The sequence below is a fragment of the Cotesia glomerata genome, linkage group LG7, assembly GCF_020080835.1.
Source record: "Cotesia glomerata isolate CgM1 linkage group LG7, MPM_Cglom_v2.3, whole genome shotgun sequence".
Classification (NCBI taxonomy): domain Eukaryota; kingdom Metazoa; phylum Arthropoda; class Insecta; order Hymenoptera; family Braconidae; genus Cotesia; species Cotesia glomerata.
This window is the reverse complement of record NC_058164.1, coordinates 6903948-6928371: the sequence shown is the minus strand read 5'-3', so window position 1 is coordinate 6928371 and position 24424 is coordinate 6903948. Positions and strand designations below refer to the sequence as shown.

At 30.9% G+C, this 24424-nt stretch overlaps 1 protein-coding gene across 1 annotated transcript in view; it reads right to left on the bottom strand.

The window, feature by feature from the left end:
• Window positions 1–24424, bottom strand: part of LOC123269366 (latrophilin Cirl-like) — a 256846-nt gene that overhangs the window by 163651 nt on the left and 68771 nt on the right. Inside the window, exon 3 of the mRNA XM_044734995.1 lies at window positions 3020–3059. The gene's annotated coding sequence lies outside the window, so the exon portion shown is untranslated. The remainder of the gene's footprint in view (window positions 1–3019; window positions 3060–24424) is intronic.

Sequence of the window (24424 nt, the reverse complement as noted above, 5' to 3'; positions counted from 1 at the left end):
ACTACATAATTAAATTTATACTTCAGTTATAGTTTACTCGTTATTTTGTTATATTAATTAATTATATATTGTTATACCCGAGTTATTGTTAATTAAATACCAAGTTAACATAATAAAATTTCAACAAACTTTGTTTCTCGGTATTTACCAACTTTACATTTTTTAATTAATCAACAACCAGTTTTGTTCATATCAACAAAACTCGATTAAATAAAAAATGTATATTATTTAGCAATTGATAGATGGAATTCTCGACAGCGTAGATAGATGTAATTTACGTATAATAGTTTAATTTGAGTGTAACTTTGCATCGGATTAGCCGGAGTGATAAAGTCGAATATTAATCATCATACTCCGCGTAATTTATGCCATTGAGATTACACTTATATGAATTCATATAATTATTATTACTATTACTGTTGCATACGTTAAATAATTAAACTTTACCCACTTACTCACTCGAATAATTATTCATCTGAATCTAAATAATCCCATTGTGTTATTAAATATCACGATAAATTATTTACTTTATTAATTATTAACTTTAATTATCACTCTTCGGACAAAACTTAATACCCCGTCGCTAATAATTGCGGCAATAAATTTTTATATATTATTAATTAACAGTCTGGATTAAAACTCGTTGACATTTGCATTTTATATCTAATATTCTTATCCAAGAGATAAATATTTGCTGAATTATTTTAATTGAAGCATTGCGTAAGCCTTCATACTTGGAGAATAAAAATCCTTTTTTATTATCAATAGATATCGCTGAATAAATTTTATTTATTTATATATTTATTGTGACATCAAACTTTAATAATGAAGCTTGAAAAAAATTTACTTTTAATTAAAAATTTTTTCAATTTGAAAATTATTTTCAATTTTAAACAAGCAAATAAAGTGTAATTACTGACAAGGTTGGGACCACCCAATTTTTGGCCATATCTAGGTGAGAAATTAACATTTTTTAATTTTTTTTTATGATAAAAAATATCGTGACAGATAAAAATAAAGATTTTGATAGCTTTTTTGCCTTCAAAAGTTGGAAAAAATTTCGGCTCTCATGTTTTTGGGTATAATTTTTATTTTATCTTTTTGTGATATATTTTTTTTTTTTTGAAAAGTACAAAAAACGAACAATTAAAAAAAAAATTGAATATTACAATTTTTTTTTTAATTTATAAATTTGTTAAAATTGTGGTAATCAATTTTTTAAAAAATTGTTCATTTTTTTATGTATTTTTCAAAAAAAAACAGTTTATCAAAATTTTCCTAAAAAAAATTTGTTCAAAAAAATGAAAATTAAAATGGACTCTACTTGTAAATAATTATCAAATACAGCTTTAAAAATAGCAAATACGAAATAAAAATCTCGACGAACCCGCGAATTGAGTAAATAAATAAATCGTAAATAGTTAAAACAATTTAATTTAATCCGACAGTGAGAAATAAATAGAAATTCAATTTATTATATTGTCAGGGGATAACAAAAGTCAGAGTACCTCTGAGTGTCTAATCTTTTAACAAGAAAATAAATTTTCCTTTCCTTTCGTTCCGTTTCCGATGGCACAAGCAGTCCCACCGTTGGTGATAGTGATAGCGATAGTAATAGTAACAGCAATAGTGATAGAAGAGAGAGAGAGAAAGCCAGAGAGAGGTTGGGTGGGCCGTAGCAGTAGCATCAGCATAGCATTTTCTCAGCCACAGTACACGGCAACAACATTGGGGTATCTATAAATTGTACTCAAGCTTTTCCGGCGGAGCGCAAAGTACTTTTCGTTTAAGCTCTTGGGCTGAACTCGTTACCAGACCTAACTCTCGTAGTATGTATGTACTTTCTGTAGTTCTGTACACTTGTATTCAACCTAGGACTCAAATGTAGGGTGTGTAAATGCGAAGGTACAAAGAGGAGTAAAGTGAGAACGAGGAAAAACTTACCCGTAGTCCCTTCGGTGGCTGAACCCGAAGTACGAGGACCAAGTAGAACCACCAGGGAAGGGTTTCACTATCGGTATACTAAGAAAGAACCTGCTAGTACAACCAAAGACGTGTTTTATTGCAAGTAAAAGCTATATACTAGCAAGTTCGAATTTGGACACCCTGGATTATCGACGATTACGCTCCGAAAGTTTATTTTTGTTACAGAGCTTTAACAGAATAAAATAGACGACGCTGATAAAAAAAAAAAAAATTAACTTGACTTGAAAGAAAAATTTTGAGCGAAGAAAATTTTTAAAAAAATTCTACTTGATTGAAAAATTATTCAGAATTTTTTTTGGCTGTTATACTCGACTTTTATCTCCCAGGGTATTTTTTTATCATACAAATTGAAGAATAAAAATATTCTATCGAAAGATTAGCATCGAAAAATACAGCCGAACTTCTCGGCACACATAATAATATATAAATGTAATAAATAAGCGAAATATACATTTGTAGATTTGCAATCCAAATCAGCAAAGTTGATTTCTCTTCTTAAAACTTCTCACGATCACTCTCACGTCTTGCTGGTGTGCTAATTGTCGGCCTCGAATTGCAACAATTTTCATTCCTCTCGACAGCCGCATCCCATCAGTTCAGTAATTACTTTGAAACGATAGTATACTATTAAAACGACTGGCAAGTGGATCAGAGAACGTCTGTGCCAATTTCATTAATGACTATACTACAATTCCTTACTAAATAAATGACAAGCACCAACCAGCCAACCGACCCTGCTTCAAAATGCTCGAGATTAAACGCTAATGACTTTATTTTTTCATTTTTTATATATATTAATATTGTATTATGGTTATCTGCGGTCTTTATCCAAAGTTATTGAGTTATTGTCTCTAATTACGAATTGCTCCTCTATACTTCGATCTACTTCCCGTCAGGTTTTTTTTTCCTTTTTTCTTTTTTTTTTTTTTTAATTACCGGCTATCGGCAATCGACTAATAAGGATATTGGAGTTTTGTTTCCGGTATTGGTACGTTTAACACGATAATTATGTAGGTATGTAAAATAAACTCACCATATGTTGCTGATGAACTTCCAAACACTTCCTAGACATTCTGAAACATAAAAATAATAATAATAAAATTTAACTAGCAACCTGCAGTCACTATGTGACTGCAGTGACTTGTGAACCATAGAAAATTAAAATTTTGCCTTATTAAATAATGAATTTTGTTAAATTGCACTGTATTTCCTTAAATAATGTCATTTTTACAGATATAAGCTCATCCCGACATTACACTCATCGAGACCTTTCATTTGAGTACCCACATCAATTTTTCATATATTTTATATATTTATATATTTCACAAATACCATATATATAAAATATATAAAAAAAAAAAGCCATGTGGGTATTCAAATGAAAGGTTTCGATGTGTGTAACATCGGAATGAGCTTATATCTTATTATCTTAAATGCACTGTATTTTCTTAAATAATGTCATTTTTATAGATATAAGCTCATCCTGATGTTACACTCATCAAGAGCTTTCATTTGAGTACCCACATGCATTTTTCATATATTCATATATATATATAAATATATAAAATATATGAAAAATTGATGTGGGTACTCAAATGAAAGGTCTCGATGAGTGTAATGTCGGGATGAGCTTATATCTTTAATAATGTCAATAGTTCACAAGATACATTTCTTAATTATATACATTTTTAAAGATATAAGCTCATCCCGATGTTACACACATCGAAACCTTTCATTTGAATACCCACATGGCTTTTTTTTATATATTTTATATATATATGGTATTTGTGAAATATATAAATATATAAAATACATAAAAAATTCATGTGGGTACTCAAATGAAAGGTCTCGATGAGTGTAATGTCGGGATGAGCTTATATCTTTAATAATGTCAATATTTCACCAGATACAAGGTCATTTCTTAATTATGTATCTAGAAATAGAGCATTTTCGAATGCAGCCTAAATACTTATCATAATAAATTGATTTTATCATAAGACTATCCCGGATACAAAATTTGTCTTTTTCTCTTATTAATATACTGAATTTCTTGAAAATATCTGAAAGTAGCAAGCAATGATAATGACACTGATATAGTAGCCTCGGCGAACGAATTACAGGACATCGATCTTTGCAAGCGTCCCATTACCCATTAGATGAAGCCCACCTCAGCTCTATCCTAGTACCAACAAAGCGTGGAGTGACCTGATACACACTCACATCAAGTGAGTACACGCTGAATGTTCTCATGACCACCAGTCGGCTATTATCCGCCGCGTCGAACAGTAATTAATGCATCTTTGGGATTATCCGAGCACTCGTCCACATCGAACGCCTATGCCCTATGCTACTGCGCTTCTACGCTACCACGCTGCCGATGTCGATGAGAAATTATCCGTGTCGAAGCGTCACCGGTGAATGCAGTCGTTACGGTTACCAGCCATCCCATTCCACGCGCATTACCCCGTACTTTCCACCGGCCCTCACTAACACATACTCATCAGCGGATCTATTTATTATAAATATACATTATATATTATATATTATACATTATACATTACATTGCATTATATCGCTACCCGACGCATCAACAAGGTTTACGATCACTGAGAAATTTATTTATTTACTATCTTTTAAGTGAAATTTTATTTAATTAATTTTAAAGAGAATTTCACATGATTTATATTTATTGCTTTATTAAATAATGACTTTTGTTAAATTGCACTGTAATTTTTTAAAGATATAAGCTCATCCCAATGTTATACTCATCAAGAGCTTTCATTTGAGTACCCACATGAATTTTCATATATTTTTCATATATACATATATATAATATATATAAATATATGAAAAATTGATGTGGGTACTCAAATGAAAGCTCTTGATGAGTGTAACACCAGGATGAGCTTATATCTTTAAAAATGTCAATAGTTCACGAGATACAAGGTCTTTTCTTAGTATCTAGAGATAGAGCATTTTCGAATGCAGCTTAAATATTTACCATATAAATCCACTGGCTACAAAATTGTGCTTATTCTCTTAATAATATTGATTAAAAATATTTCCAATAATTAATAAATAAAATAAATCTCCAAAAAATTTTATTTCCTAAGGAATAAATTTGTCGGAGCGGTTGTGTTTATAACATAAATAATGTTTTTACCGAGCGAATGTTGTGTTTTAGCTCTGGTACGCCTCACTGTTCCCTGTACTGAATTATAATGACGATAATTATAATTATAAGAGTAATAATAAATAACTTTATTAAACATCTGATTAAATATTAGTTTGTTTATGGGTATGCGTGTATACAAGCAGCTTAGCGATAATATTATATCCATCTTGTAGTGGATGTTGGCTGCTGTTAAGCACAAGAAGGTTCTGCGTGGTGTATCAATGTGACAGCGGGGGCCGTGACGAAGCAAGTATAATATGCTAAGGATAAGGATACCCGCGGTACGCTAGCGGATGATATAAATGCCTTGTAGTGGGAGTTTTATTGCCAGAAAAAATGATAAATAAATAAATAATTAGATTCGAATAGATCGTAGCCGATGGAACGAATGTAAACAATAAATAGAAGCTTCGCGTAATAGCAAGAGGGTTGAGGTTGCTATCGGAGCGAGAGGAAAATATGTCGCCATCGCGTGTTTCAAGCCGGTTGCATATAACGTCCAAGTAAATGATAAAAACCGACGGGTGAACGAGAGACGACCGGTTACGGTTCAACTACACAACACTTAGCTTCGCGGGCATTACATGTATATAGTATAAAGTGTGTATAATATTATATTGAGTGCAGTGAGTATGTATTATGCTGCAGGATCCAAGATCCACGGTGTTCGGTGTTCGGTGTTCGGAATGATGCAGAGCTACAACGGCATACTGTGCGGCTAAACCTCAATAAGCGTTAAGACTCCATGCAAATATACCAACCAATTATAAAACGTCGCTGTTAGTCTCGTGATATATTATCAATTTTCGAGAGACGCGGTTTAATTCTCTACGCCCGAATGTTATCAAAGGTTGTATTTTGTAGTTTTTTTAGCGTTGAGATCAGCGATTTGTGTGCGGAGAAATGATATATTTAATTTTTAGTAAATTGTCGCAAAAAAAATTCAACAGAATTTAAATTAGTCGTTTAAAGAAAAATTTTTTACTGCAGTTTTGAAAATATGCAATTAAATCATTACTAGCAATCCTGCAGTCACTATGTAACTGCCGTGACTTGTGAACTATAAATAAATAAAATTTTGTTTAATTAAATAATGAATTTTGTTAAATTGCACTGTACTTTTTTAAATATTGATGTTTTTGAAGATATAAGCTCATCCCGATGTTACACTCATCAAGAGCTTTCATTTGATTACCCACATGCATTTTTCATATATTCTTCATATATAACTATATATAATATATATTTTGAAGATATAAGCTCATCCCGATGTTATACTCATCAAGAGCTTTCATTTGAGTACCCACATGCATTTTCATATATTTATGTATATAATATATATAAATATATGAAAAATTGATGTGAGTATTCAAATGAAAAGTCTTGATGAGTGTAACATCAGGATGAGCTTATATTTTTAAAAATGTCAATAGTTCACGAGATACAAGGTCATTTCTTAATTATCTATCTAGAGATAGAGTTTTTTCAAATGCAGTCTAAATACTTATAATAAATTGACTATCCTGGACACAAAATTTTTCTTATTCTCTTAAAAATATAGATTAATTTTTTTCTTATTAAAAAATTTTTGCTCTTAAATAAAATTAATTTATCATCAGAGCAGATATTTTAAATCAAAATGAATCATTAATAGGTATAATATTAATATACGTTTATATCCAGGAAAAAATTAATAAAATTTTTCAACGGAAAAAATTTATGGAATTTGTTTTAAAATTAAAATGATTAGAGAAAAAAATTCAGTCGTTAATTACTGTCAACCGTATCTTGAAGGCTTGCTCTTAAGAATCCTCTGAGCAAAGTTGAGTTGAGTTGAGAGCAAGAGGCAAGTTTGTAAAGTCGTCGATATGGTTTATACGTCTGACGTATGGTTACTCGTGTGTATAATATATACAACTTGAGTATCAAACGAAAACATTTTTATTCTGTTATGTGGTCGAGTGAGTGAGTAGTTTGTATAATACATAATATAAAATATAATATATAAATATACAGTATATATAGAGGTCTTTTAGTCTACACACATATTAATACAAGTGCTGACTACATGTGCTGACAATTATGTTATCTTTTTTATTTTCTTTGACTCATTATTATTCATTTTTTTTTTTTTTTTTCAATGAATCTCAGCTAAACATTTTATTCAAAGATTGTTTTTGTTTATTTTTAAAATACCCACTATCATAACTGTATACTTGACTCCTCACTCTTTTATTACATGAATCATAAAAAAATATTTTTTATTATTATTTTATTGCATTAAGAATAAAAGAGTTTTTATTCAATGATCAAAGTCCAGCTTTATTTTCATTATTATTTAAAAACTTTAAATTACTAAATATCTCAGTAATTGATTTAATTTTTTTAATCAGTGTGATTTCATTTTCCGAGTAGCCGTAAACTTTAAGTATGATAAGGTATTTATTTTAAAAGTTACTGCAAAAATATCTGCAAATATTTAACTTGGTATTGATTAAATAAAAGTTTTAATTATTAATTAAATGAGAACTTTTTATGAGCGACTCAGATACATATTAAATTGACAAAAGTTTATTGCAAGTATTAATTGCTTATTTTTTATCGGAAATTTTGTTTAAATAAATACCACAAATGATTCGAAGAACTTTTATCAGACAAACATCCTGACAAATATCTTTCGTCTCCTCTGTATCTAATCAAATAAACACTGCTCCGAACCATCACCCGACACCACCGTAACACGTCAATCTTCTCGCCGACCAGATAAGAAAGTTCTCATCAATCAACGAAATCTGGATTGTATTCTACCCCAATATAAACAATCGAAAACAATCAAATTACAAGGAAATAGAAAAAATAAAATACTAATATTTATCAATCTGTAAAATAAGATTAAGATTAAGATGAAAAATCATTATTTAATAAAGCTAAATTTTATTTATTTATAGTTCACAAGTCCTGCACGGAAAAAAGTAAACTGTAATGTTCAAAAATATAAATATTACAAAACTTAATGTAGAAAGTATAAAAGCCACAATTTATAATTTAATATCCAAAATGAGTGATTAGTAGCTGTCACTATAGTAAATAACGACTCTTTCATCTTAAAAAATTACAGTTTCAAACAGTAAAAATTGACATTTCAATATATAGTCCATATTATGAGGTGAAGAGGAATTCAGATGAAAGAGAAGGGGGTCTCACTCTGGGAGAATTTAACATTTGAAACAGTAAAAATTATACTTTTAAAATATACATTTTACCAGTTCAAGCAAGTCAATAATTACAGTTTGATTTTTAGCGTTACGTTTAAAGTTTACCATTTTACTTTGTAAATATTGACGTTGCTTGTATTAGAAATTTACTAACTTTATTTTATACTTTTTACATATCATAAGATCATTTTTTAGGTACGAAATGATAAATTTCGTAGTCTGAATTCTTAATTATTATACTTTAACATTTTAGACATTTACATATCGAATATTACTGTTTGAAATAGTATTTTCTTCCATGTAAAAAGTAAATGGTAAATGTTATAAAGTGAATAGTAAAATCACGATTTTACTGTTTGAAATGGTAATTTTTAGCAGTTGATCATTACACAGAAAAAAAGATTTTTTGACTGGAGAATAAAATTCTTAGCTCAAGTAAATTTTCGGATGCCCGAAGGAAGACCGAAGTTGTCTTGGCCGAAGTAAAAATTTTTCTTGAAATTCTATTCTTGGTGGAAGTAATTTTTCTTAATTCAAATTATCATAAATACTTGATACAATAAATTTTTATATTGAATCAAGATTTTTAAATACTTTAGGGAAGCAGCGCCACCTACTTCAGCTGAGAAAAAAATTTACTCACCTTGAGAAAATTTTTCTCTTGAATATTTGATACCCATTTTAGATTATTTTAGCACGCAATTATACATATTGAATGAAAGAAAATGGTTCAATATTATTTGATCTTCCCATTTGACATATTCGTCAATAAAAATATTAATGAAAATTTATTATCGAGAATTTAATTTTTTGGAGCAAGAGAAAAATTTTCTCAAAACAAGAAAATTTTCTTGATTTAAATAAATTGTCTTGGATCAAGATACGTATTTCTTGAAGCAAGAGAATTAATTTTGTTGGAATAAGTGAAATTTCTTGTGTTAAAAAAAAATTTTTTTTCGCCCAAGAAAATAATTAGCAAGAAAAATATTTTCTTGGTTCAAGTGAACCATTCTTTCTGTGTACTTATTATAAATCAACTGTTATTTATTACAGTTTACTTATTTTTCCGTGTGGCAGTCACATAGTGACTGCAAAGTTGTTAGTTTAAGTTAAAAGTTCATCATTATAATTGGTAATTGAGAAAGTGCTAGTAATTATCAATAAAAATTCAGACATAAAATTAGACCTGCATGTGTGCGGGAAAATGAATCGCGTTGAACGTGGAAACATTCGGGATGTATTTTTCAGGAGTTCTCAGACACGTGTGCGTATATTGGGAGAAAGTTTAATGTGTGGAAAGATTGGTACGCGGAGGGATTCGCGGAATGTGTTGTCGCAAGTGCTGTATAATACTCAAGCTGAGGATTCACGGCGGAAAACTCTTTCGGACTCGAGTAGAACGAGAAGAGAAGAGCGAAGAGAAGTTGCGCGTAACGTAAAAATGGGATTCGTACACGAGTACCTCTTAGTCGACGTCGTGATTCAAGAACGTCGGACTGTACCATGAATTTTCAATGCCGGGGAAAACACTAGAGCATGGAGCATGATGCATGGCACTCTAAATCGAGTTTTCGTTCGTTTGTTAAACTTGCTTTTCGTTTTACCCTCTACTCTTTGCTCTCTACTCTGATGCTCACATGTGTGTATATCTATATTATGTATATGTATAACCTACTCTGAAAGCCTTTAAATTGTAACCAGAAAATAAACAAATTTTTAGATTCTATTTTTTGATTTTTTTACGCGGTGGAAAAGCCCGAGTCAAATTTTTGGCTTTTTACGGGCTTTTTCATTAAAGTTACTCTTGAAAGAAAATTTATAGATATATATTTTATATTTCTGTAAATGGTTGATTTATCAAACGTTTTGCTAAAAATATAATAAGTAAAAAAAAAAAAAAAATATCTTTGTTCTAGAAATTCGCTGTAAAGAAATTTTTTTCCTAAAATTATTAGTAAGCTTTTGATATTACTTAAGTGTAATACAAAAAGAGTTAGAAATAAAAAGTTTATCAGATAAAGCTCTCCATTGTAAGTTTCAGAGTCAAAAACGTAGTTCCGGCAAAATTTATTTGCGCCAGTAAATTTTAAAGTGCTTTTTGCGCGTGTAAATTTGTGTGGGTCGGTAAAATAAAATCCAATAAAATATATAAGATGTAAGATACAATAATAAAAGTAAAGGTCGGCGCATCGCACGAGTTTTGTACTGTCTACCATAAAATATAAAAAAAAAAAAAAAATAAAATAATTGAGTTGGTTAAAATGAAATTTTGATTAGACAGCCAGGATGTTGTATTTTCAGTTGACTGTTGAACGTTCGTCACTTTAAAAAGTATGAAAGATGGATATCTTTCTGAGTAATAACTCAATTTCACTTCTATCCGTCTACAGTCTACAAAGTTCTGAAAACGTAACGATGTTTCCTCGACTCTCTTAGACTTACCTATTTAGTTTTTTTATATTTATTTATACTTTTATTCACAAACTTATTCCCTCGGAATAAATGAAATAAAAAGTCTATAATATTATACGGTAGATATATTTTATAATTGAGCGTATGAAAGAAACATTCTAACTAAAATTCTCTTTACATTGATGTAATTTAACGAATAAATATTTATCCACTTCTCTCAGTACTGGGAGAAATTAAATTGAATTTAATTATTAAATTTTTCCCTCTCTTTATTTACTTTGACAGTCATATATCTGTTCCAATAATAACAACCAATAAATAGATCTATTTAACCACCATCAGACCTGTTTGTTATTAGTATTATAAGTATAGTAGTGGAGCAATAAATTTAGTTATCGGTTTGTCGGGACAACAGATAATATTATATCATACAAGTAAGGCGTGATAATTTATAAATGGGTATCGATAAACACACCTGAATTTTTATCCAACTTTTTTTTTTTTTTTATTTATTTTTCCTCAACAATTTGTTTTTCGGATGTAAGTTGGCTCTAATTTATCAGAAATCTTATGTGTTCTTGTCAGGTTTATTATCGTGTTAAACATTTTTATTTTCTAGGAAATTTGTGAGCCACCGAAGTAAAGAACGTGAAGGCGTACATGAATCTTTTAACCTGGACCGTGTATAAATAATGCGGAAGTTGCGGAAGTGATTTATTGTGAGAAAAAAAAATACCCTGATAAAAAAAAAAAGGTTTCAAGTACATGGAGAACGAAAAATAAAAAAATTAACGGGAAAAAAAGCAAAAGGATATACAAAATTAAAGGCAGAGATGGATAATGTGGGGGTTGGGGAGGAGGAATAGCAAGAATACGTAAATGAAGGAAAAATGTGGACAGTACCAGGACGGAGAAGACACATGGTCCAGCCCGGTGGGTTACTTGGTGGCTGGGAGCACGTTATAAAGTAGACTGGTATGTATATGTTATATGGTACTGGCCAGCATAACACACCACACAGTATATGGCTAAACAGTGGGCATACATTATGGTTATTCGTCGAGGAATACACGTCGGTGCAATTCGCAATGGGGGTCTTTAATTATGATTTACTAAAAGATTATTATTTTTTTCTTATTCGCCTCTTTTTACACCGGTTTAAATATCTAATGCATGCTTTTTTATATTCTCCTTTTTTTTTTTATTGCTATTGTAGTCATTCGCTAAATTTAAATTAATATAGTCTTTTATTTTAGTAGCGGGATAAATTTTCGGGTAACCGGTTTCATTTTTTATCCCGAAAATTAATTTTTAACTCTCATTGCTTTTTTTAGGTTTATATTAAAGTCGTAATTTAAAATAAAGTGTTTTTATTAATGGCCTGGTCTTAATTACTGCATTAAAATAAAATAAATTATTTGGGTTGATTTTTTCGTCGGGTATTTTGTTTGGATCTGCTGAAATTTCTTTCAAATAAAAACAACAATTCTTCGCTAGCAATATATTGCTCCTATCCCTTCAGAATGAAGGATAAAAAAAAATAAAAGAAAAAAAAACAATTAAGGTTCCCGCCTTACGGTTATATATACCCCTGAAAATAATTTAAATGATCCCGAAAAAAGAAAAGTAACAATAAATAATAAAAAGACAGAAAAGTTGGCACATTTATATTTTTTATCTGTTTTCAGACAGTTATAAAAATTGAATGAGACTGAGGTAGCTGAATAAAAGTAAATGTGTTGTGAAGACGATGTTATAGAGCACGAAGAGCCCTCAGGAGTCTCGAGATGAAATCACCCGACAAATTTCACTCCCAATAACTACTTGCGGTCGAGTACTGTCAATGTTTATGAGATTCTGTGGTCCTCCTGGAATTATTTTATAACTTCCACGCACTGAATTTCTTTCTCATAAACTCATAACTCGCAAACCAACTATCTAACCCTCAACCAAAGGAGCAAACACATAACATAACATAACAAAGTGGAATAGTCAACATAACATACCGATGAGACGGACAAATGAAAATGAAAATAAAAATAAAAAATAAATTTTGTAGGTGTCAAACAAGACTTTTATTTTATCCGCAAAACTCATTACGATTTAGTGGCTTTGGTTGCCCCCAAAAAATAAAATCCTCCGACGCCGGTTTGTCATTTTCTCTTTACGTTTGGTTACATTACTTATTACTTATTATATTTTATATTATATATACTATATTATGTATTGCATTTAAGTTAAAGCGGGCAAGTATTGGCTGTGGTACACATGCACACAAGTAAAAACGATGTGTCGGCTCGGGAATGTTCGTTTACCGGCGTGAAGGTTAAACCGGTTCCTCCTGCGCACATCTCCAAACTTATTAATATTATCCTGAATGGATGTTTAATTTTATTGCGGGTTTTTTAAAACGCTTTTTACGGCTTAAACTTGTGCATCAAGCTATTGACCGTTTTTTTCATTCTTAATATTATTATTAATATTAATATATTTACCGTGCATTCATACTCGCCGACGGTAAGCGGCCTCCTTCAAAAACACTTAATAATTGAATCAACTATTTTATTTTAAAATAGCTTGTTAACCCGGCATTTAACTGTACAAGAAATTAACTCAATATTATAGTTTAACCATTTTAATATCATTAATTTTGAGCGATCCAACACAAAAAATAAATAGCATCCTAAATTGTTAATTCAATTTTTTTTTTAAATCTCCTTTATACTAAATTACGCTGAAGGGAATTTTTTTTCAATTTCCAATTAAAATTTTAAACTTTAACCCAATAATTTTTAAAAATTGCATATCTAACTTTAAAATATTTTATTACAAAATGACATACAATACAACTGAAGAGCGATCGTAAAGCTCGCGCCTGTGAGCAGTCAGCTGAAGTAAATTGCCGGCGACGATTAAACCAGCGGTTAGTGGAACCAACACAACTTGGAAAATAATAAGTCCCACAAAGCGGTGTCAGAGTAAAGGCTGACGCAAAGAGAAAAAAGAGTATTAGTACGGAGCACAGAGCAAATGCCATTTTGCCACTCGGAGAAACCTTTTCGCGGAAAGTAAAGGTGTGGGTGCATAAGTTTGTATTTAGAGCTTACGTGACCGCAGTACAGCCCTGGCTCTCCATTGTCAGCCTCTCATTGATACACTCTTACTCTGGCATATACAATAATAATAATAATTATAATAATACATATGAATGCAATGCATAACAAACTAAACCATATAACACAGCATTGTTGACCGCGGTACGAAATTGCTCACGGCTAATCAAACGGTTGTAAAAGTCCTCACTCGGCATACTGTACATTATATATTATGTATATACAGATGGAGTGTAATGTACGGTGGGGTAGTAGAGAGTAGAGCCTCACTCATTGCAAACGCGTCATTTAACTCGGACATGTACATAAAATCCAGGCATACTTTAATCTCTGTAAATACATTTTTTCTCTCTTTACTTGCCTTTATTTTTATTATTTTTATCTCTGTCCTTATCGGCATCTTTATCTTCCCCTCGGTCATATCATCCGATCCATAACAGCCGTGGCGGATTGTTTTCGGGGAACTCTGGTAGTTGAACCAAGCTTGGGTTAATATTGTCTCTGGTTTCTCCAGAACAACTCCAACTGTTTAACTGAATACAGTATAGAGTCCAGTGGGTCCAGTCTGTATAGCTTCGCCGAAAATACGTGTGGTAGGACCGTTATGCGCCCGCGTGAATGTTCAATGCAAGCTGGATAGTCACGATCGGGTTTGCAAATAACGGTGTACGCAAAATTACAAAGCAATCGCTTCGCTTCACCAGTTCACGCGCATGCATACGCAATCATTTATTTTTATTTTTATTTTCAAATTTTTTGCTATTTTCTCTTTCTCTTTATTATTATTATTATTATTATTATTATTATTATTCTTCTTCTTTTCGGGCTTTTCGAATCAACTAAATATTAATAATCAATTAACAACACTCGATATGCTCGTTTTATTCGTACCCGATTACTTTAATCAGAGGTATATGTTTATTGATAAAGATACTGTACTTGTTTTGTTGAAAAATAATTCGATATTAATTATGGAAAGTCGGGTTATTAATTGACATGTTTATTGGAGGTGGGATGGTAAAGAATGTGACATGAAAGTCAGTTTAAAAATAATTTTTGCTTAAGAATAAATTTTTTTTTTTTAATTATAATTTTTTCTATAAATAGTTTGATATTTTGCTCCAGTGTTTTCACACCGAGCTCAAAGATAATGAGAGATAAAAATACCAGTTTTATTGGTAATAAATTATTATTAATTAATAATTATGCAGGAGGCAATAAAGTATTAAATTTATTTATTAGGTGACATATTTGTTGAAAGGAAATAAATAATAACCAATAAAAGTCGTTTGGTTGTATTGTAAAATAAATTGGATATTATCACAACTTGACATTGTTGGCCTTTTTTATTTTATTTTTACTATCATAAGAGATAGACAGAGATGTTCTTTCAACAATGAAGAAATGTATGCACGGTGATTTTAAAAAATCGAGAATGTATATGCACAAAAACGGCACACAGTACTCGAGAATGTCGTAAAAAAGTTCTTTGGTAAATTACCCGAAGAATTCGCGATGCAAAACGGAATTGGCAAGAGTCATTGAAAGCCAAATAAAAGTTGTCTATATATGTTACATAAAATGTATGCCAATGTGTATAAAAATGAGAGGAAAATATAAATCTATGTAAGTATATGTATATGGGATGAATAAAATAAAATAAAATAAAAAAGAGAGTCAAAAGTTTTGTAAAGTAAAGTGAGGAAAATCGATTGGCACAAAACGAGCTCTCCTGGTAGGTGGTTCTGATCAAACGAGCAACCCGCCGGCTTTTTAGCTTTTGTAGATGCTCGTCCTGAGTTTGAGACGTCACGCGCAAACTAAGCCCCTGCCCGGTATACCAAGAGCTCTATGTCTACTCTTTTACTCTCTAATAAAGTATAAAAGCCACTGTGTCCGACAAAAGCTTTCCTGTCATAATATAAAGAGCATTATCCTCCTGAAATTACATCATGCCCTAATAAATATCGTCACTTACATTAGCTGGATGATTTCTTCAATTTTGATTTGATTTTTTTGTTAATTTATTCTTGAAAAATTTATGAAAAAAAAGTTTTCCAGGATAAAGAAAAAGTTTTATTGATAAAGACGTAAAATTTCGACTATTAATTTCTGAGCGGTGTAATTGTGGTAATTATCTCTAGTACGTGGTTAATTTTAAGACGAGCATCACTTCTTGCATGCACTATTGCTCCTCTTGGCTGTTACTCGCGGAAGAGGTGTTTTATTATTTTTTAGCTCTTGTTCTTTCTATTTTGTATGTAACCTGAGTACGCCGAGTACATACATAACTACTACACAACATTGTATGCATCACACGCATTACCAATGCAACTCTTTTTCCTCCCGGGCAAATTTTATTATGTTAACTCGTTTTGTATTCGAGACATTCTCCAGTCTAATTAATGTTTCAATAGTTTCACCCGTACTTTTTTGACTCTATAAATATTATACCGCGAAAATTTTTAATTATTTTATTTTTATTGTTTATTATTTACTTCGGTTTTGCTTGCATACGCTCACTGCCTGCTGAGGTCATCTAAAATTTATAACTGGAGCATCAACTCTTTTCGTAGATTTTTTTCATTCATAATTTTGATATTTAATCAATGATTTTCTTATTTTTTTTTTTTTCATCTTTATAAAAAATATTAATAAATTTTTTTTTTTTAATAAATTCAACAATTATTTTTCAACTTAAAATATTGAAAAATTTAACGATGTAATAAAAAATGAATTTATATAATAATTTGAGTGTAAACCTTGTTACCGGCGTACTTATGGTACATCTATAATAAATTGATTTATTATTGAAGTGAAGTGAATAGGAGTAAGATAAAAAAAAGAAATGAATTGATTTTATAGTAGTTGATTTGTAATAAAAAAAAGTAAAAAACGGCAAGGGCTGATAACGAGAGTATATAGAGCTCGGAGAATTGTAGAGAAGGCTTTCTCACACGCGGTCACATATAGCTGTGGATTCACCACCTACGTCGATGGGATGCTATACATGAGGTCAACCGCAGTCCGCAGTAGAGAAACTATAGTATGATACCCCAGTCTACTGTAGTATATAATAGTACACTAGTATAGTTGTATAGTTAGAGTTATAAGTATACTGGATTGGAGTCGAGTGGAATAGGCAAGTCCCACATCGACGTCGACTACATCACTACATCCCTCTGCTCGCATTCGTATTTGGTCGCTCTGTTCTCTACTATACTACTCGGTACGGTATATCTCTCGAACGAGCGCACCCGCGAGCGTAAACAACTATTAGCCTAATTGATTCGCGGTGCGATAAGTTGCCCAATAATTTGAAGCAAAACCTCTCGCGTATTTGCTCGTGACTCGTACACATTTACATTTTAAATTTAATTACACTTTATACACCGTCAATTTTTAATTTAATCACATTTACTCTAACCAACATTTTTTTTTTGTTTATTAGACGCATTTTTATCATTAGAAGATTTTTTTTTAATGTTAATGGAATGATCGATAATTTTCTACTAGCATTTTTTTTTGTATTTTAACTATTGACGTTTTTAAAGATATAAGCTCATCCCGATGTTACACTCATCAAGAGCTTTCATTTGAGTACCCACATGCACTTTTGATATATTTTTCATATATACATATATATAATATATATAAATATATGAAAAATTGATGTGGGTACTTAAATGAAAGGTTTTAATGAGTGTAATATTGGGATGGGCATATATCTTTAAAAATGTCAATATTTCACGGGATATTTGTTAAATTGCACTGTACTTTCTCAACTATTGACTTTTTTAAAGATATAAGCTCATCCCGATGTTACACTCATCAAGAGCTTTCATTTGAGTACCCACATGCATTTTTGATATATTTTTCATATATACATATATATAATTTATATAAATATATGAAAAATTGATGTGGGTACTCAAATAAAAGGTCTTGATGAGTATAACATCGGGATGAGCTTATATCTTTAAAAATGTCAATAGTTAAAAAGATACAAGGTCATTTCTTAATTATTGATATTTTTAAAATGTAAGCTCATCTTGATGTTACACTCATCAAGAGCTTTCATTTGAATACCCACATGCATTTTTGATATATTTTTCATATATACATATATATAATATATAATATATATATAAATATATGGAAAATTGATGTGGGTACTCAAATGAAAGGTCTTGATGAGTGTAACATCGGAATGAGCTTATATTTTTAAAAATGTTAACAGCTCACAAAATACAAGGTCATTTCTTAATTCTATGTATTTAGGAATAGAGCATTTTTGAATGCAACCTAAATACTTATCATCATTAATTGATTATTGGTGAAAATCATATGAAACCTTAAAAAGGCACAACTTCAAGTCAAGACCTTTCTAATAATACTAAATTTAATCATTAAAACCCATTTTATCATATAAATATCCGGGTCACAAAATTTTGCTTATTTTCTTAATATATATATGAGAAAAATAATTTACTCAGAAAAAATTTTATTTCGACGAAAGAAAATAATTTTTAATAAAATAAAATAAAATTGATCGAATTAATATTGAAGAAAAAAATCAGACAACCCAAAAATAAAATCAATATCGAATCGAGTAAAGAGAATTAAGGGAAGAGGGTGAGAGTCGATGCTATTAAATATATATAGACGTATAACTATACATAAAACAAAGTCTGTGGGCATTGGACTCGCGAGTAGAGCGAACAGAACGGAAGTCGATGCGGAGAGGTTGACGTTAGCCGTAATTGCGACGATAATTCTCGCCCGTGAACATGTGGCGCCATGTCACTCGGCTCTTAATCCTCTCGTTACCCGACTCAACGATCTCCTCCCCCTCTACACTATACTACTGAGCTCCCGGTCACCGACAACCTAAACCGAACCCTGTCCCCAGTCTTTCGCTCGCTCTATCTCTATTCTATTCTGTTGTAGGTGGAATACGGAGTGAATAGACCACGGGCCTGACTCGGTCCACGCCACTCGACAAGCTGAACGCGAGCCCTGCACTGATACCGAAAGAGTTATCGCAATGTGTCTCTTCCACCGCACCCATTTTATTTCCACTGCACGGTAAAGCGACGGCTTTGCACCCGCCGGCTCACCAGACAATTAATTAATCTCCTAGTTCTTATCCACTCACCTATCGATTATTTTATTTATCACCCACATTTCCGTTTGTTTTAGAGGCTCCGACCTCCGACACTCCAGTGCTTTTTAGAAAACATTTATATGGGTTGCTCTGAAATTGCTAAATCGTTCTTTTATTATCGACACTAGCTGTAATATTAACTTTTATACTAAAAAAAAAAATTAATTCAATTCAAGAAAATCATTTTAAAGGATTTGATAATCTTGAATCAAGCCTTAATAATGTTCGAGTTGGAAAATTTTGCTTTATTCAAGAATTTTTTGTCTTGATTCAAAACAAAGAAATTCTTCAAAATTTTTTTTTTATTCAAGAATTTTTTTTCTTGAATCTAGCGAATTTTTTACCATTTTTATAAAGAGACTTTTTAATTGATAAAAATTTCAAAAGTTTAAAGGAATTTTATCTTCAAAATGACCAATAATTGTCAAATTGGAAAATTTTGCTTTATTCAAGAATTTTTTGTCTTGATTTAAAATAGAAAAATTCTTCAAAATAGTTTTTTTTTTTTTATTCAAGCGTTTTTTTTTCTTGAATCAAACGAATTTTTTAACATCTATCTTAAAAGATTTTTAATCGATTCAAATTTTAATAGTTTAAAGGATTTTGTCATCTTTAAAATGACCAATAATTGTAAAATTGGAAAATTTTGCTTTATTCGAAAATTTTTTGTCTTAATTTAAAATAAAAAAATTCTTCAAAATGGTTTTTTTTTTTTTTTTTTTATTCAAGAGTTTTTTTTCTTGAATCTAGTGAATTCTTTACCATTTTTCTGGAGACTTTTTAATCGATTAAAATTTTAAAAGTTTAAAGAAATTTTGTCATTTTTAAAATAACCAATAATGTTTAAATTGGAAAATTTTGCTTTATTCAAGAATTTTTTGTCTTGATTTAAAATAAAGAAATTCTTCAAAATGATTTTTTTCTTATTCAAGAGTTTTTTTCTCGAATCAAGCGAATTTTTTACAATTTTTCTTAAGAAACTTTAATCGATAAAAATTTGAAATTTTTAAAGAAATTCTTTCATCTTTAAAACGACCAAAATTTTTAAATTTTATTATTGACTCTGTCCCATTATTAAAATCGACAGCATTAACAAGACATGATCCCTCAACCCACTCATAAAAGTGCCCATTGAAGCATTGAACTCGAAAAATGAAATGACATATTTATAATACAAAGTATATGATGATGACAAATAAAAACGTATTGAAGTCCACACACAATAACTTTGGCATCAAAAGAGCTCAACGACTCAGACTCTTCAATAATAAATACGAATAATATACATATGTATACATCAAATATACATATATAAATCTTACCGACCTTTTACGACCTCTTTCTCCTTTTTTTATTAAAAACTACAAGACTAATTTTTTTTTCGCGTTTTTTGTCATTCGATAGCTTTTGTAGTTTTTATAATACCTTGTCTCGATCAAGCTCCATGCATTTCATTTAATATTTTATTATTATTTCTGATATTCCTCCCCTCAAACAATCGTCTTTTAATATTATCCTTGAGATTTTAATATTCTTATCCACTTTTTTTTTTTTCATTTTTCTTCAATATTATAAATATATGGTTACAAAGATTGGATTGCTGCAACATGACTTACACATATATTCACACTTAAATCTTGTAATTCTATAACGCCTAGCTCACCTGTGCCTTGGTTAAAAAGCCCATTTCATTGTCCGGCATTATTATTGTAATTTAATGCTTTGTATTATTGAGTTTGAATTCTTCGATCGTGTTTTACCAGTCAGATAACAATTTACACGGGAATAAACTATTTATCTCAATTATCCGGATTTTATTCATTCTAAATTCTAAATGAATAAACACCCTCGGTACCCGTGTAATGAATATTTCATTGTACTTAAAAGGCAACAACCAACTAAAAATAAAAATAAAAATAAAAATACCAGAGAGAGATTACTCGATATCACCCAACGAAGAGTTTAGATAATTACTGGCATTTACCTCACATATTTGTTAAATTAAAGTTTAACCAGCTTTGTTTCTCGCCACTAAACAGATTGCCAGTTAAGCTAATACCAAACAAGTGATATATTAATTGCGTAACAATGGAGATACAGTTATGATTGCAATTGTTAGAGCTTTAGGTTTTGTTATCTGCAAATACTTTTGTTTAGCATTAAATAAACTCTAGTTCATATATTAAACTCTAATTCTATTAACGTGAGAAAATCAGATGTCTGAGTAGAGGTAAAAATATTATATATGTTCACCGGTACTTGATAATGACTTACAATTAATAGGATTTTATCTACGCTTCTTTCGAGTGAACATTGTATTCTGTACTCGCTGATGTAATAATATTAATATTACCGTGTAATTTAATGGATTACAAAGTTTTTATTTTTATAAATTTATTAACTCGAGAAATTGTTTGAGTTATTGTTCTCGCAGACCTTTCAGTTGTCGATTCAAATAGTTGCTAATTCAGACAATACAGACACGTGATACACGTCTACGAATACTTACATTTCTGATCTTATATCTTTAATGTTTATGGGTGGTTTATCGTTTGGCTGATCAATGAGAAATATATCGCGTTCCTTCAATTTTTAATGCAGAAAAATATTTATATTTTTTTAGCGAAATTATGTATAGCTATTATCGATTACTAAATTTTATTATTGAAATATTTGCCGTGTTTTTGTCCAGTTTATACTTTCTGAATATGAATTAGAAAATATTTCGTTGAATAAATAAATGAATGAATATTAACTTATTTCAAGTGAGAATCGAACCACTGTTTTATTTTATTTGAAACTAAAAATAAGTGAATATCAACTTGAAGACAATATTTATTTATCTATGAAATTCTCTATTTTATATGATTTCACAAATAATATTTTGATCTCATCGTTTATATATTTATTTATTTACCTCTTATCGATCAACAGTTGGTATCAAAATAGCAAGCTCTCTCAAAACTGTTCAATAATAATCAGTCTATTTCCTTTGAATTAATTTTGCAAGAACTAAGATATTCATGTTACCTTTAGCTGTCTTAAACAATTAATAGCTAGGTCAGATGAATTATTTATAAGCTTCAAAATAAACAGCCCTCATTATTATATTCCAGGAAAATTATTTGTAGAACTGAATGATTACAATGTACCATTTATGTCTAGGATTGCATATAAGCGCTTAACTTAGGCTATTTTTGGCAATCAACAGCCTCAACCATTAAGCCAACAATTAATAGATATGTTTTAAATAAAATAAAGTGATTTGAATAATTTTTCCGACTGGGGTTAAAAATTGCGAGTAGACGGTAGACAAAAAAAACGGAAGCAATAATAATGAAAAGGGAAAGAGGAATAAAAGATAAAATGAGTAGCTTGTCATAAAGGAAGCGTCAGTCTATAAATTGTTGAAGCCCCCTGGTTTAAAACCGTTCACTTACTTACTCTTTGCCATCATTCGCTTCCATATTCTGCGTCTACGTCTACTATATTTCTCCTCGAGCCCGCTTCCATAATCTACGGCTCGGGCCTGGTTCATCGACGACCCCGTGGCACCCCCTTTCCCGACTCTTGATCATACCCGGAGCCATAATCATGGCACACCGTTGTTGTTAGTATCTACCGTCGCTGGCTGCTACCCCAAACGTTAGACGCCAATTTTGAGGGTGCTGCCAGGAAACTACTACCCTCGACAAAACTTGCTGAATTCATTATAATCCTGAACAAAGGAGCTCGCCGTACCATACCATACATACTATACACCACACTGCGCGATGGTGATGATCGTGTACCCCAGGCGAAAGGCGTACCTCTACACTGTGGAGGTACTTTTATCATTTTTTACCCGAAAAAAATTACCAGCACGAAGAGAATCCGAATTCAAGTTGTGTTTAATGTTTCTGCCTTGAAAAAGCCGCCGCTAATATTATAATCACTATTTGGGTGACAAGTAAAACTTTTTTCATTGGTTCATAATACGCTTACTTAGATAACAGTTATAATAATAATCATAAAAGCTAATAAAAAAGTTAAATGCCTCAATAAAAAAATTTTATACTGTAAATTTGAATAACAAAGGTGTAGCGGCGAGGAGAAACTTTTAAAGTATTGTACGAGGGTGAAAGGACGAATTTTTTTTTTGTCTTTTTTTTTTTTTTTTTTGGTGATTTCCGCGTAATTAGAACGCAAAATCGTTATACAATAAAATAATTTAAGCATTATGAGAGCTTACTGTAAAAAAACAAAATTTTTTAGGAAAGAATAGACCGCGGATTGTCTTGATACTATTTTTTGTCCGTGAGTCTTGTGTTCTTTGTTTTTAGTTTTATTTCATCTACTTAACTTGACTTACTTACATGGAAAATTCATTATTTCTTTTGTTAAGACAGACCGACACACATATAATACAATTGCAGAAGCCGAATAATTCCATTTGCACTGTACTTCAACAGTACTTGCTTTCTCCAGTTTCAAGAGTACTACCCACCTTCATGCAGCGCTCTTTCATCCCTCACCCTCTCCACTCAGGTTATTCGCTCTTCAAAGAGAGGGTACTGAACAGAATTAACTTCTCGGCACACCTATATAATGCCACATATATATAGATAGGTATACAGGTATATAGATATGTAGGAAGCAGAGGAAGAGCGAGTCCTCGAGCACCACCAATGAGCTCTGTTACCTTCGCCGGCTCTTGACCAGCCAACAGCCAACTCAAGTAATTAACTGAGTAGAGTACACTGCACGTCCCTTTCACTGGGATCCAAACCGAATTAAGTTTTTGGACGGTCGCGATTTGTCAACTCGATTGGCTATCGATCATCATTCTTGCTGCCGGTTTCTGCTACCTTACATACTATATACCCAAAAGTTAATTAATTTAATGAAAAGCAAACCCGTACGGCGATCCCCGATCCGATAAACAATCCGGCAAATCACGATCCAAGTCCCAACTTTTATATTAGAAATTCTTACCCGTTCCCCGAGCGAGTAACTGTTAACTTCTCGAGAATTAAGTAAAAATAATCGGATCCCACGACTAAGACCTAAAGACTAAGACTCTCGGAAGATAATTACCAAACATTAATTAGAAACTTCAAATTTAGGGAGGAATTTCAAAGGAGTAATCCGTGTTAATAAATGGGGAGACCTTTTCATTTTGCTCTTATTACCTATTAGCATCCATCCATTTTGTCTGCTGGCGGTGATTCAAATTTTGATGGTGCTTCAATGCTTTTCTGCTTCTAAGAGTCGATTAGTTTGGTTCTTGTGATTGATTAGGCTAAATAAATCCATTTGCACTTTTTAATTAGAAACAAAATTTTTTTTCAACGTTTTGGAAAAATTATTACTAAAA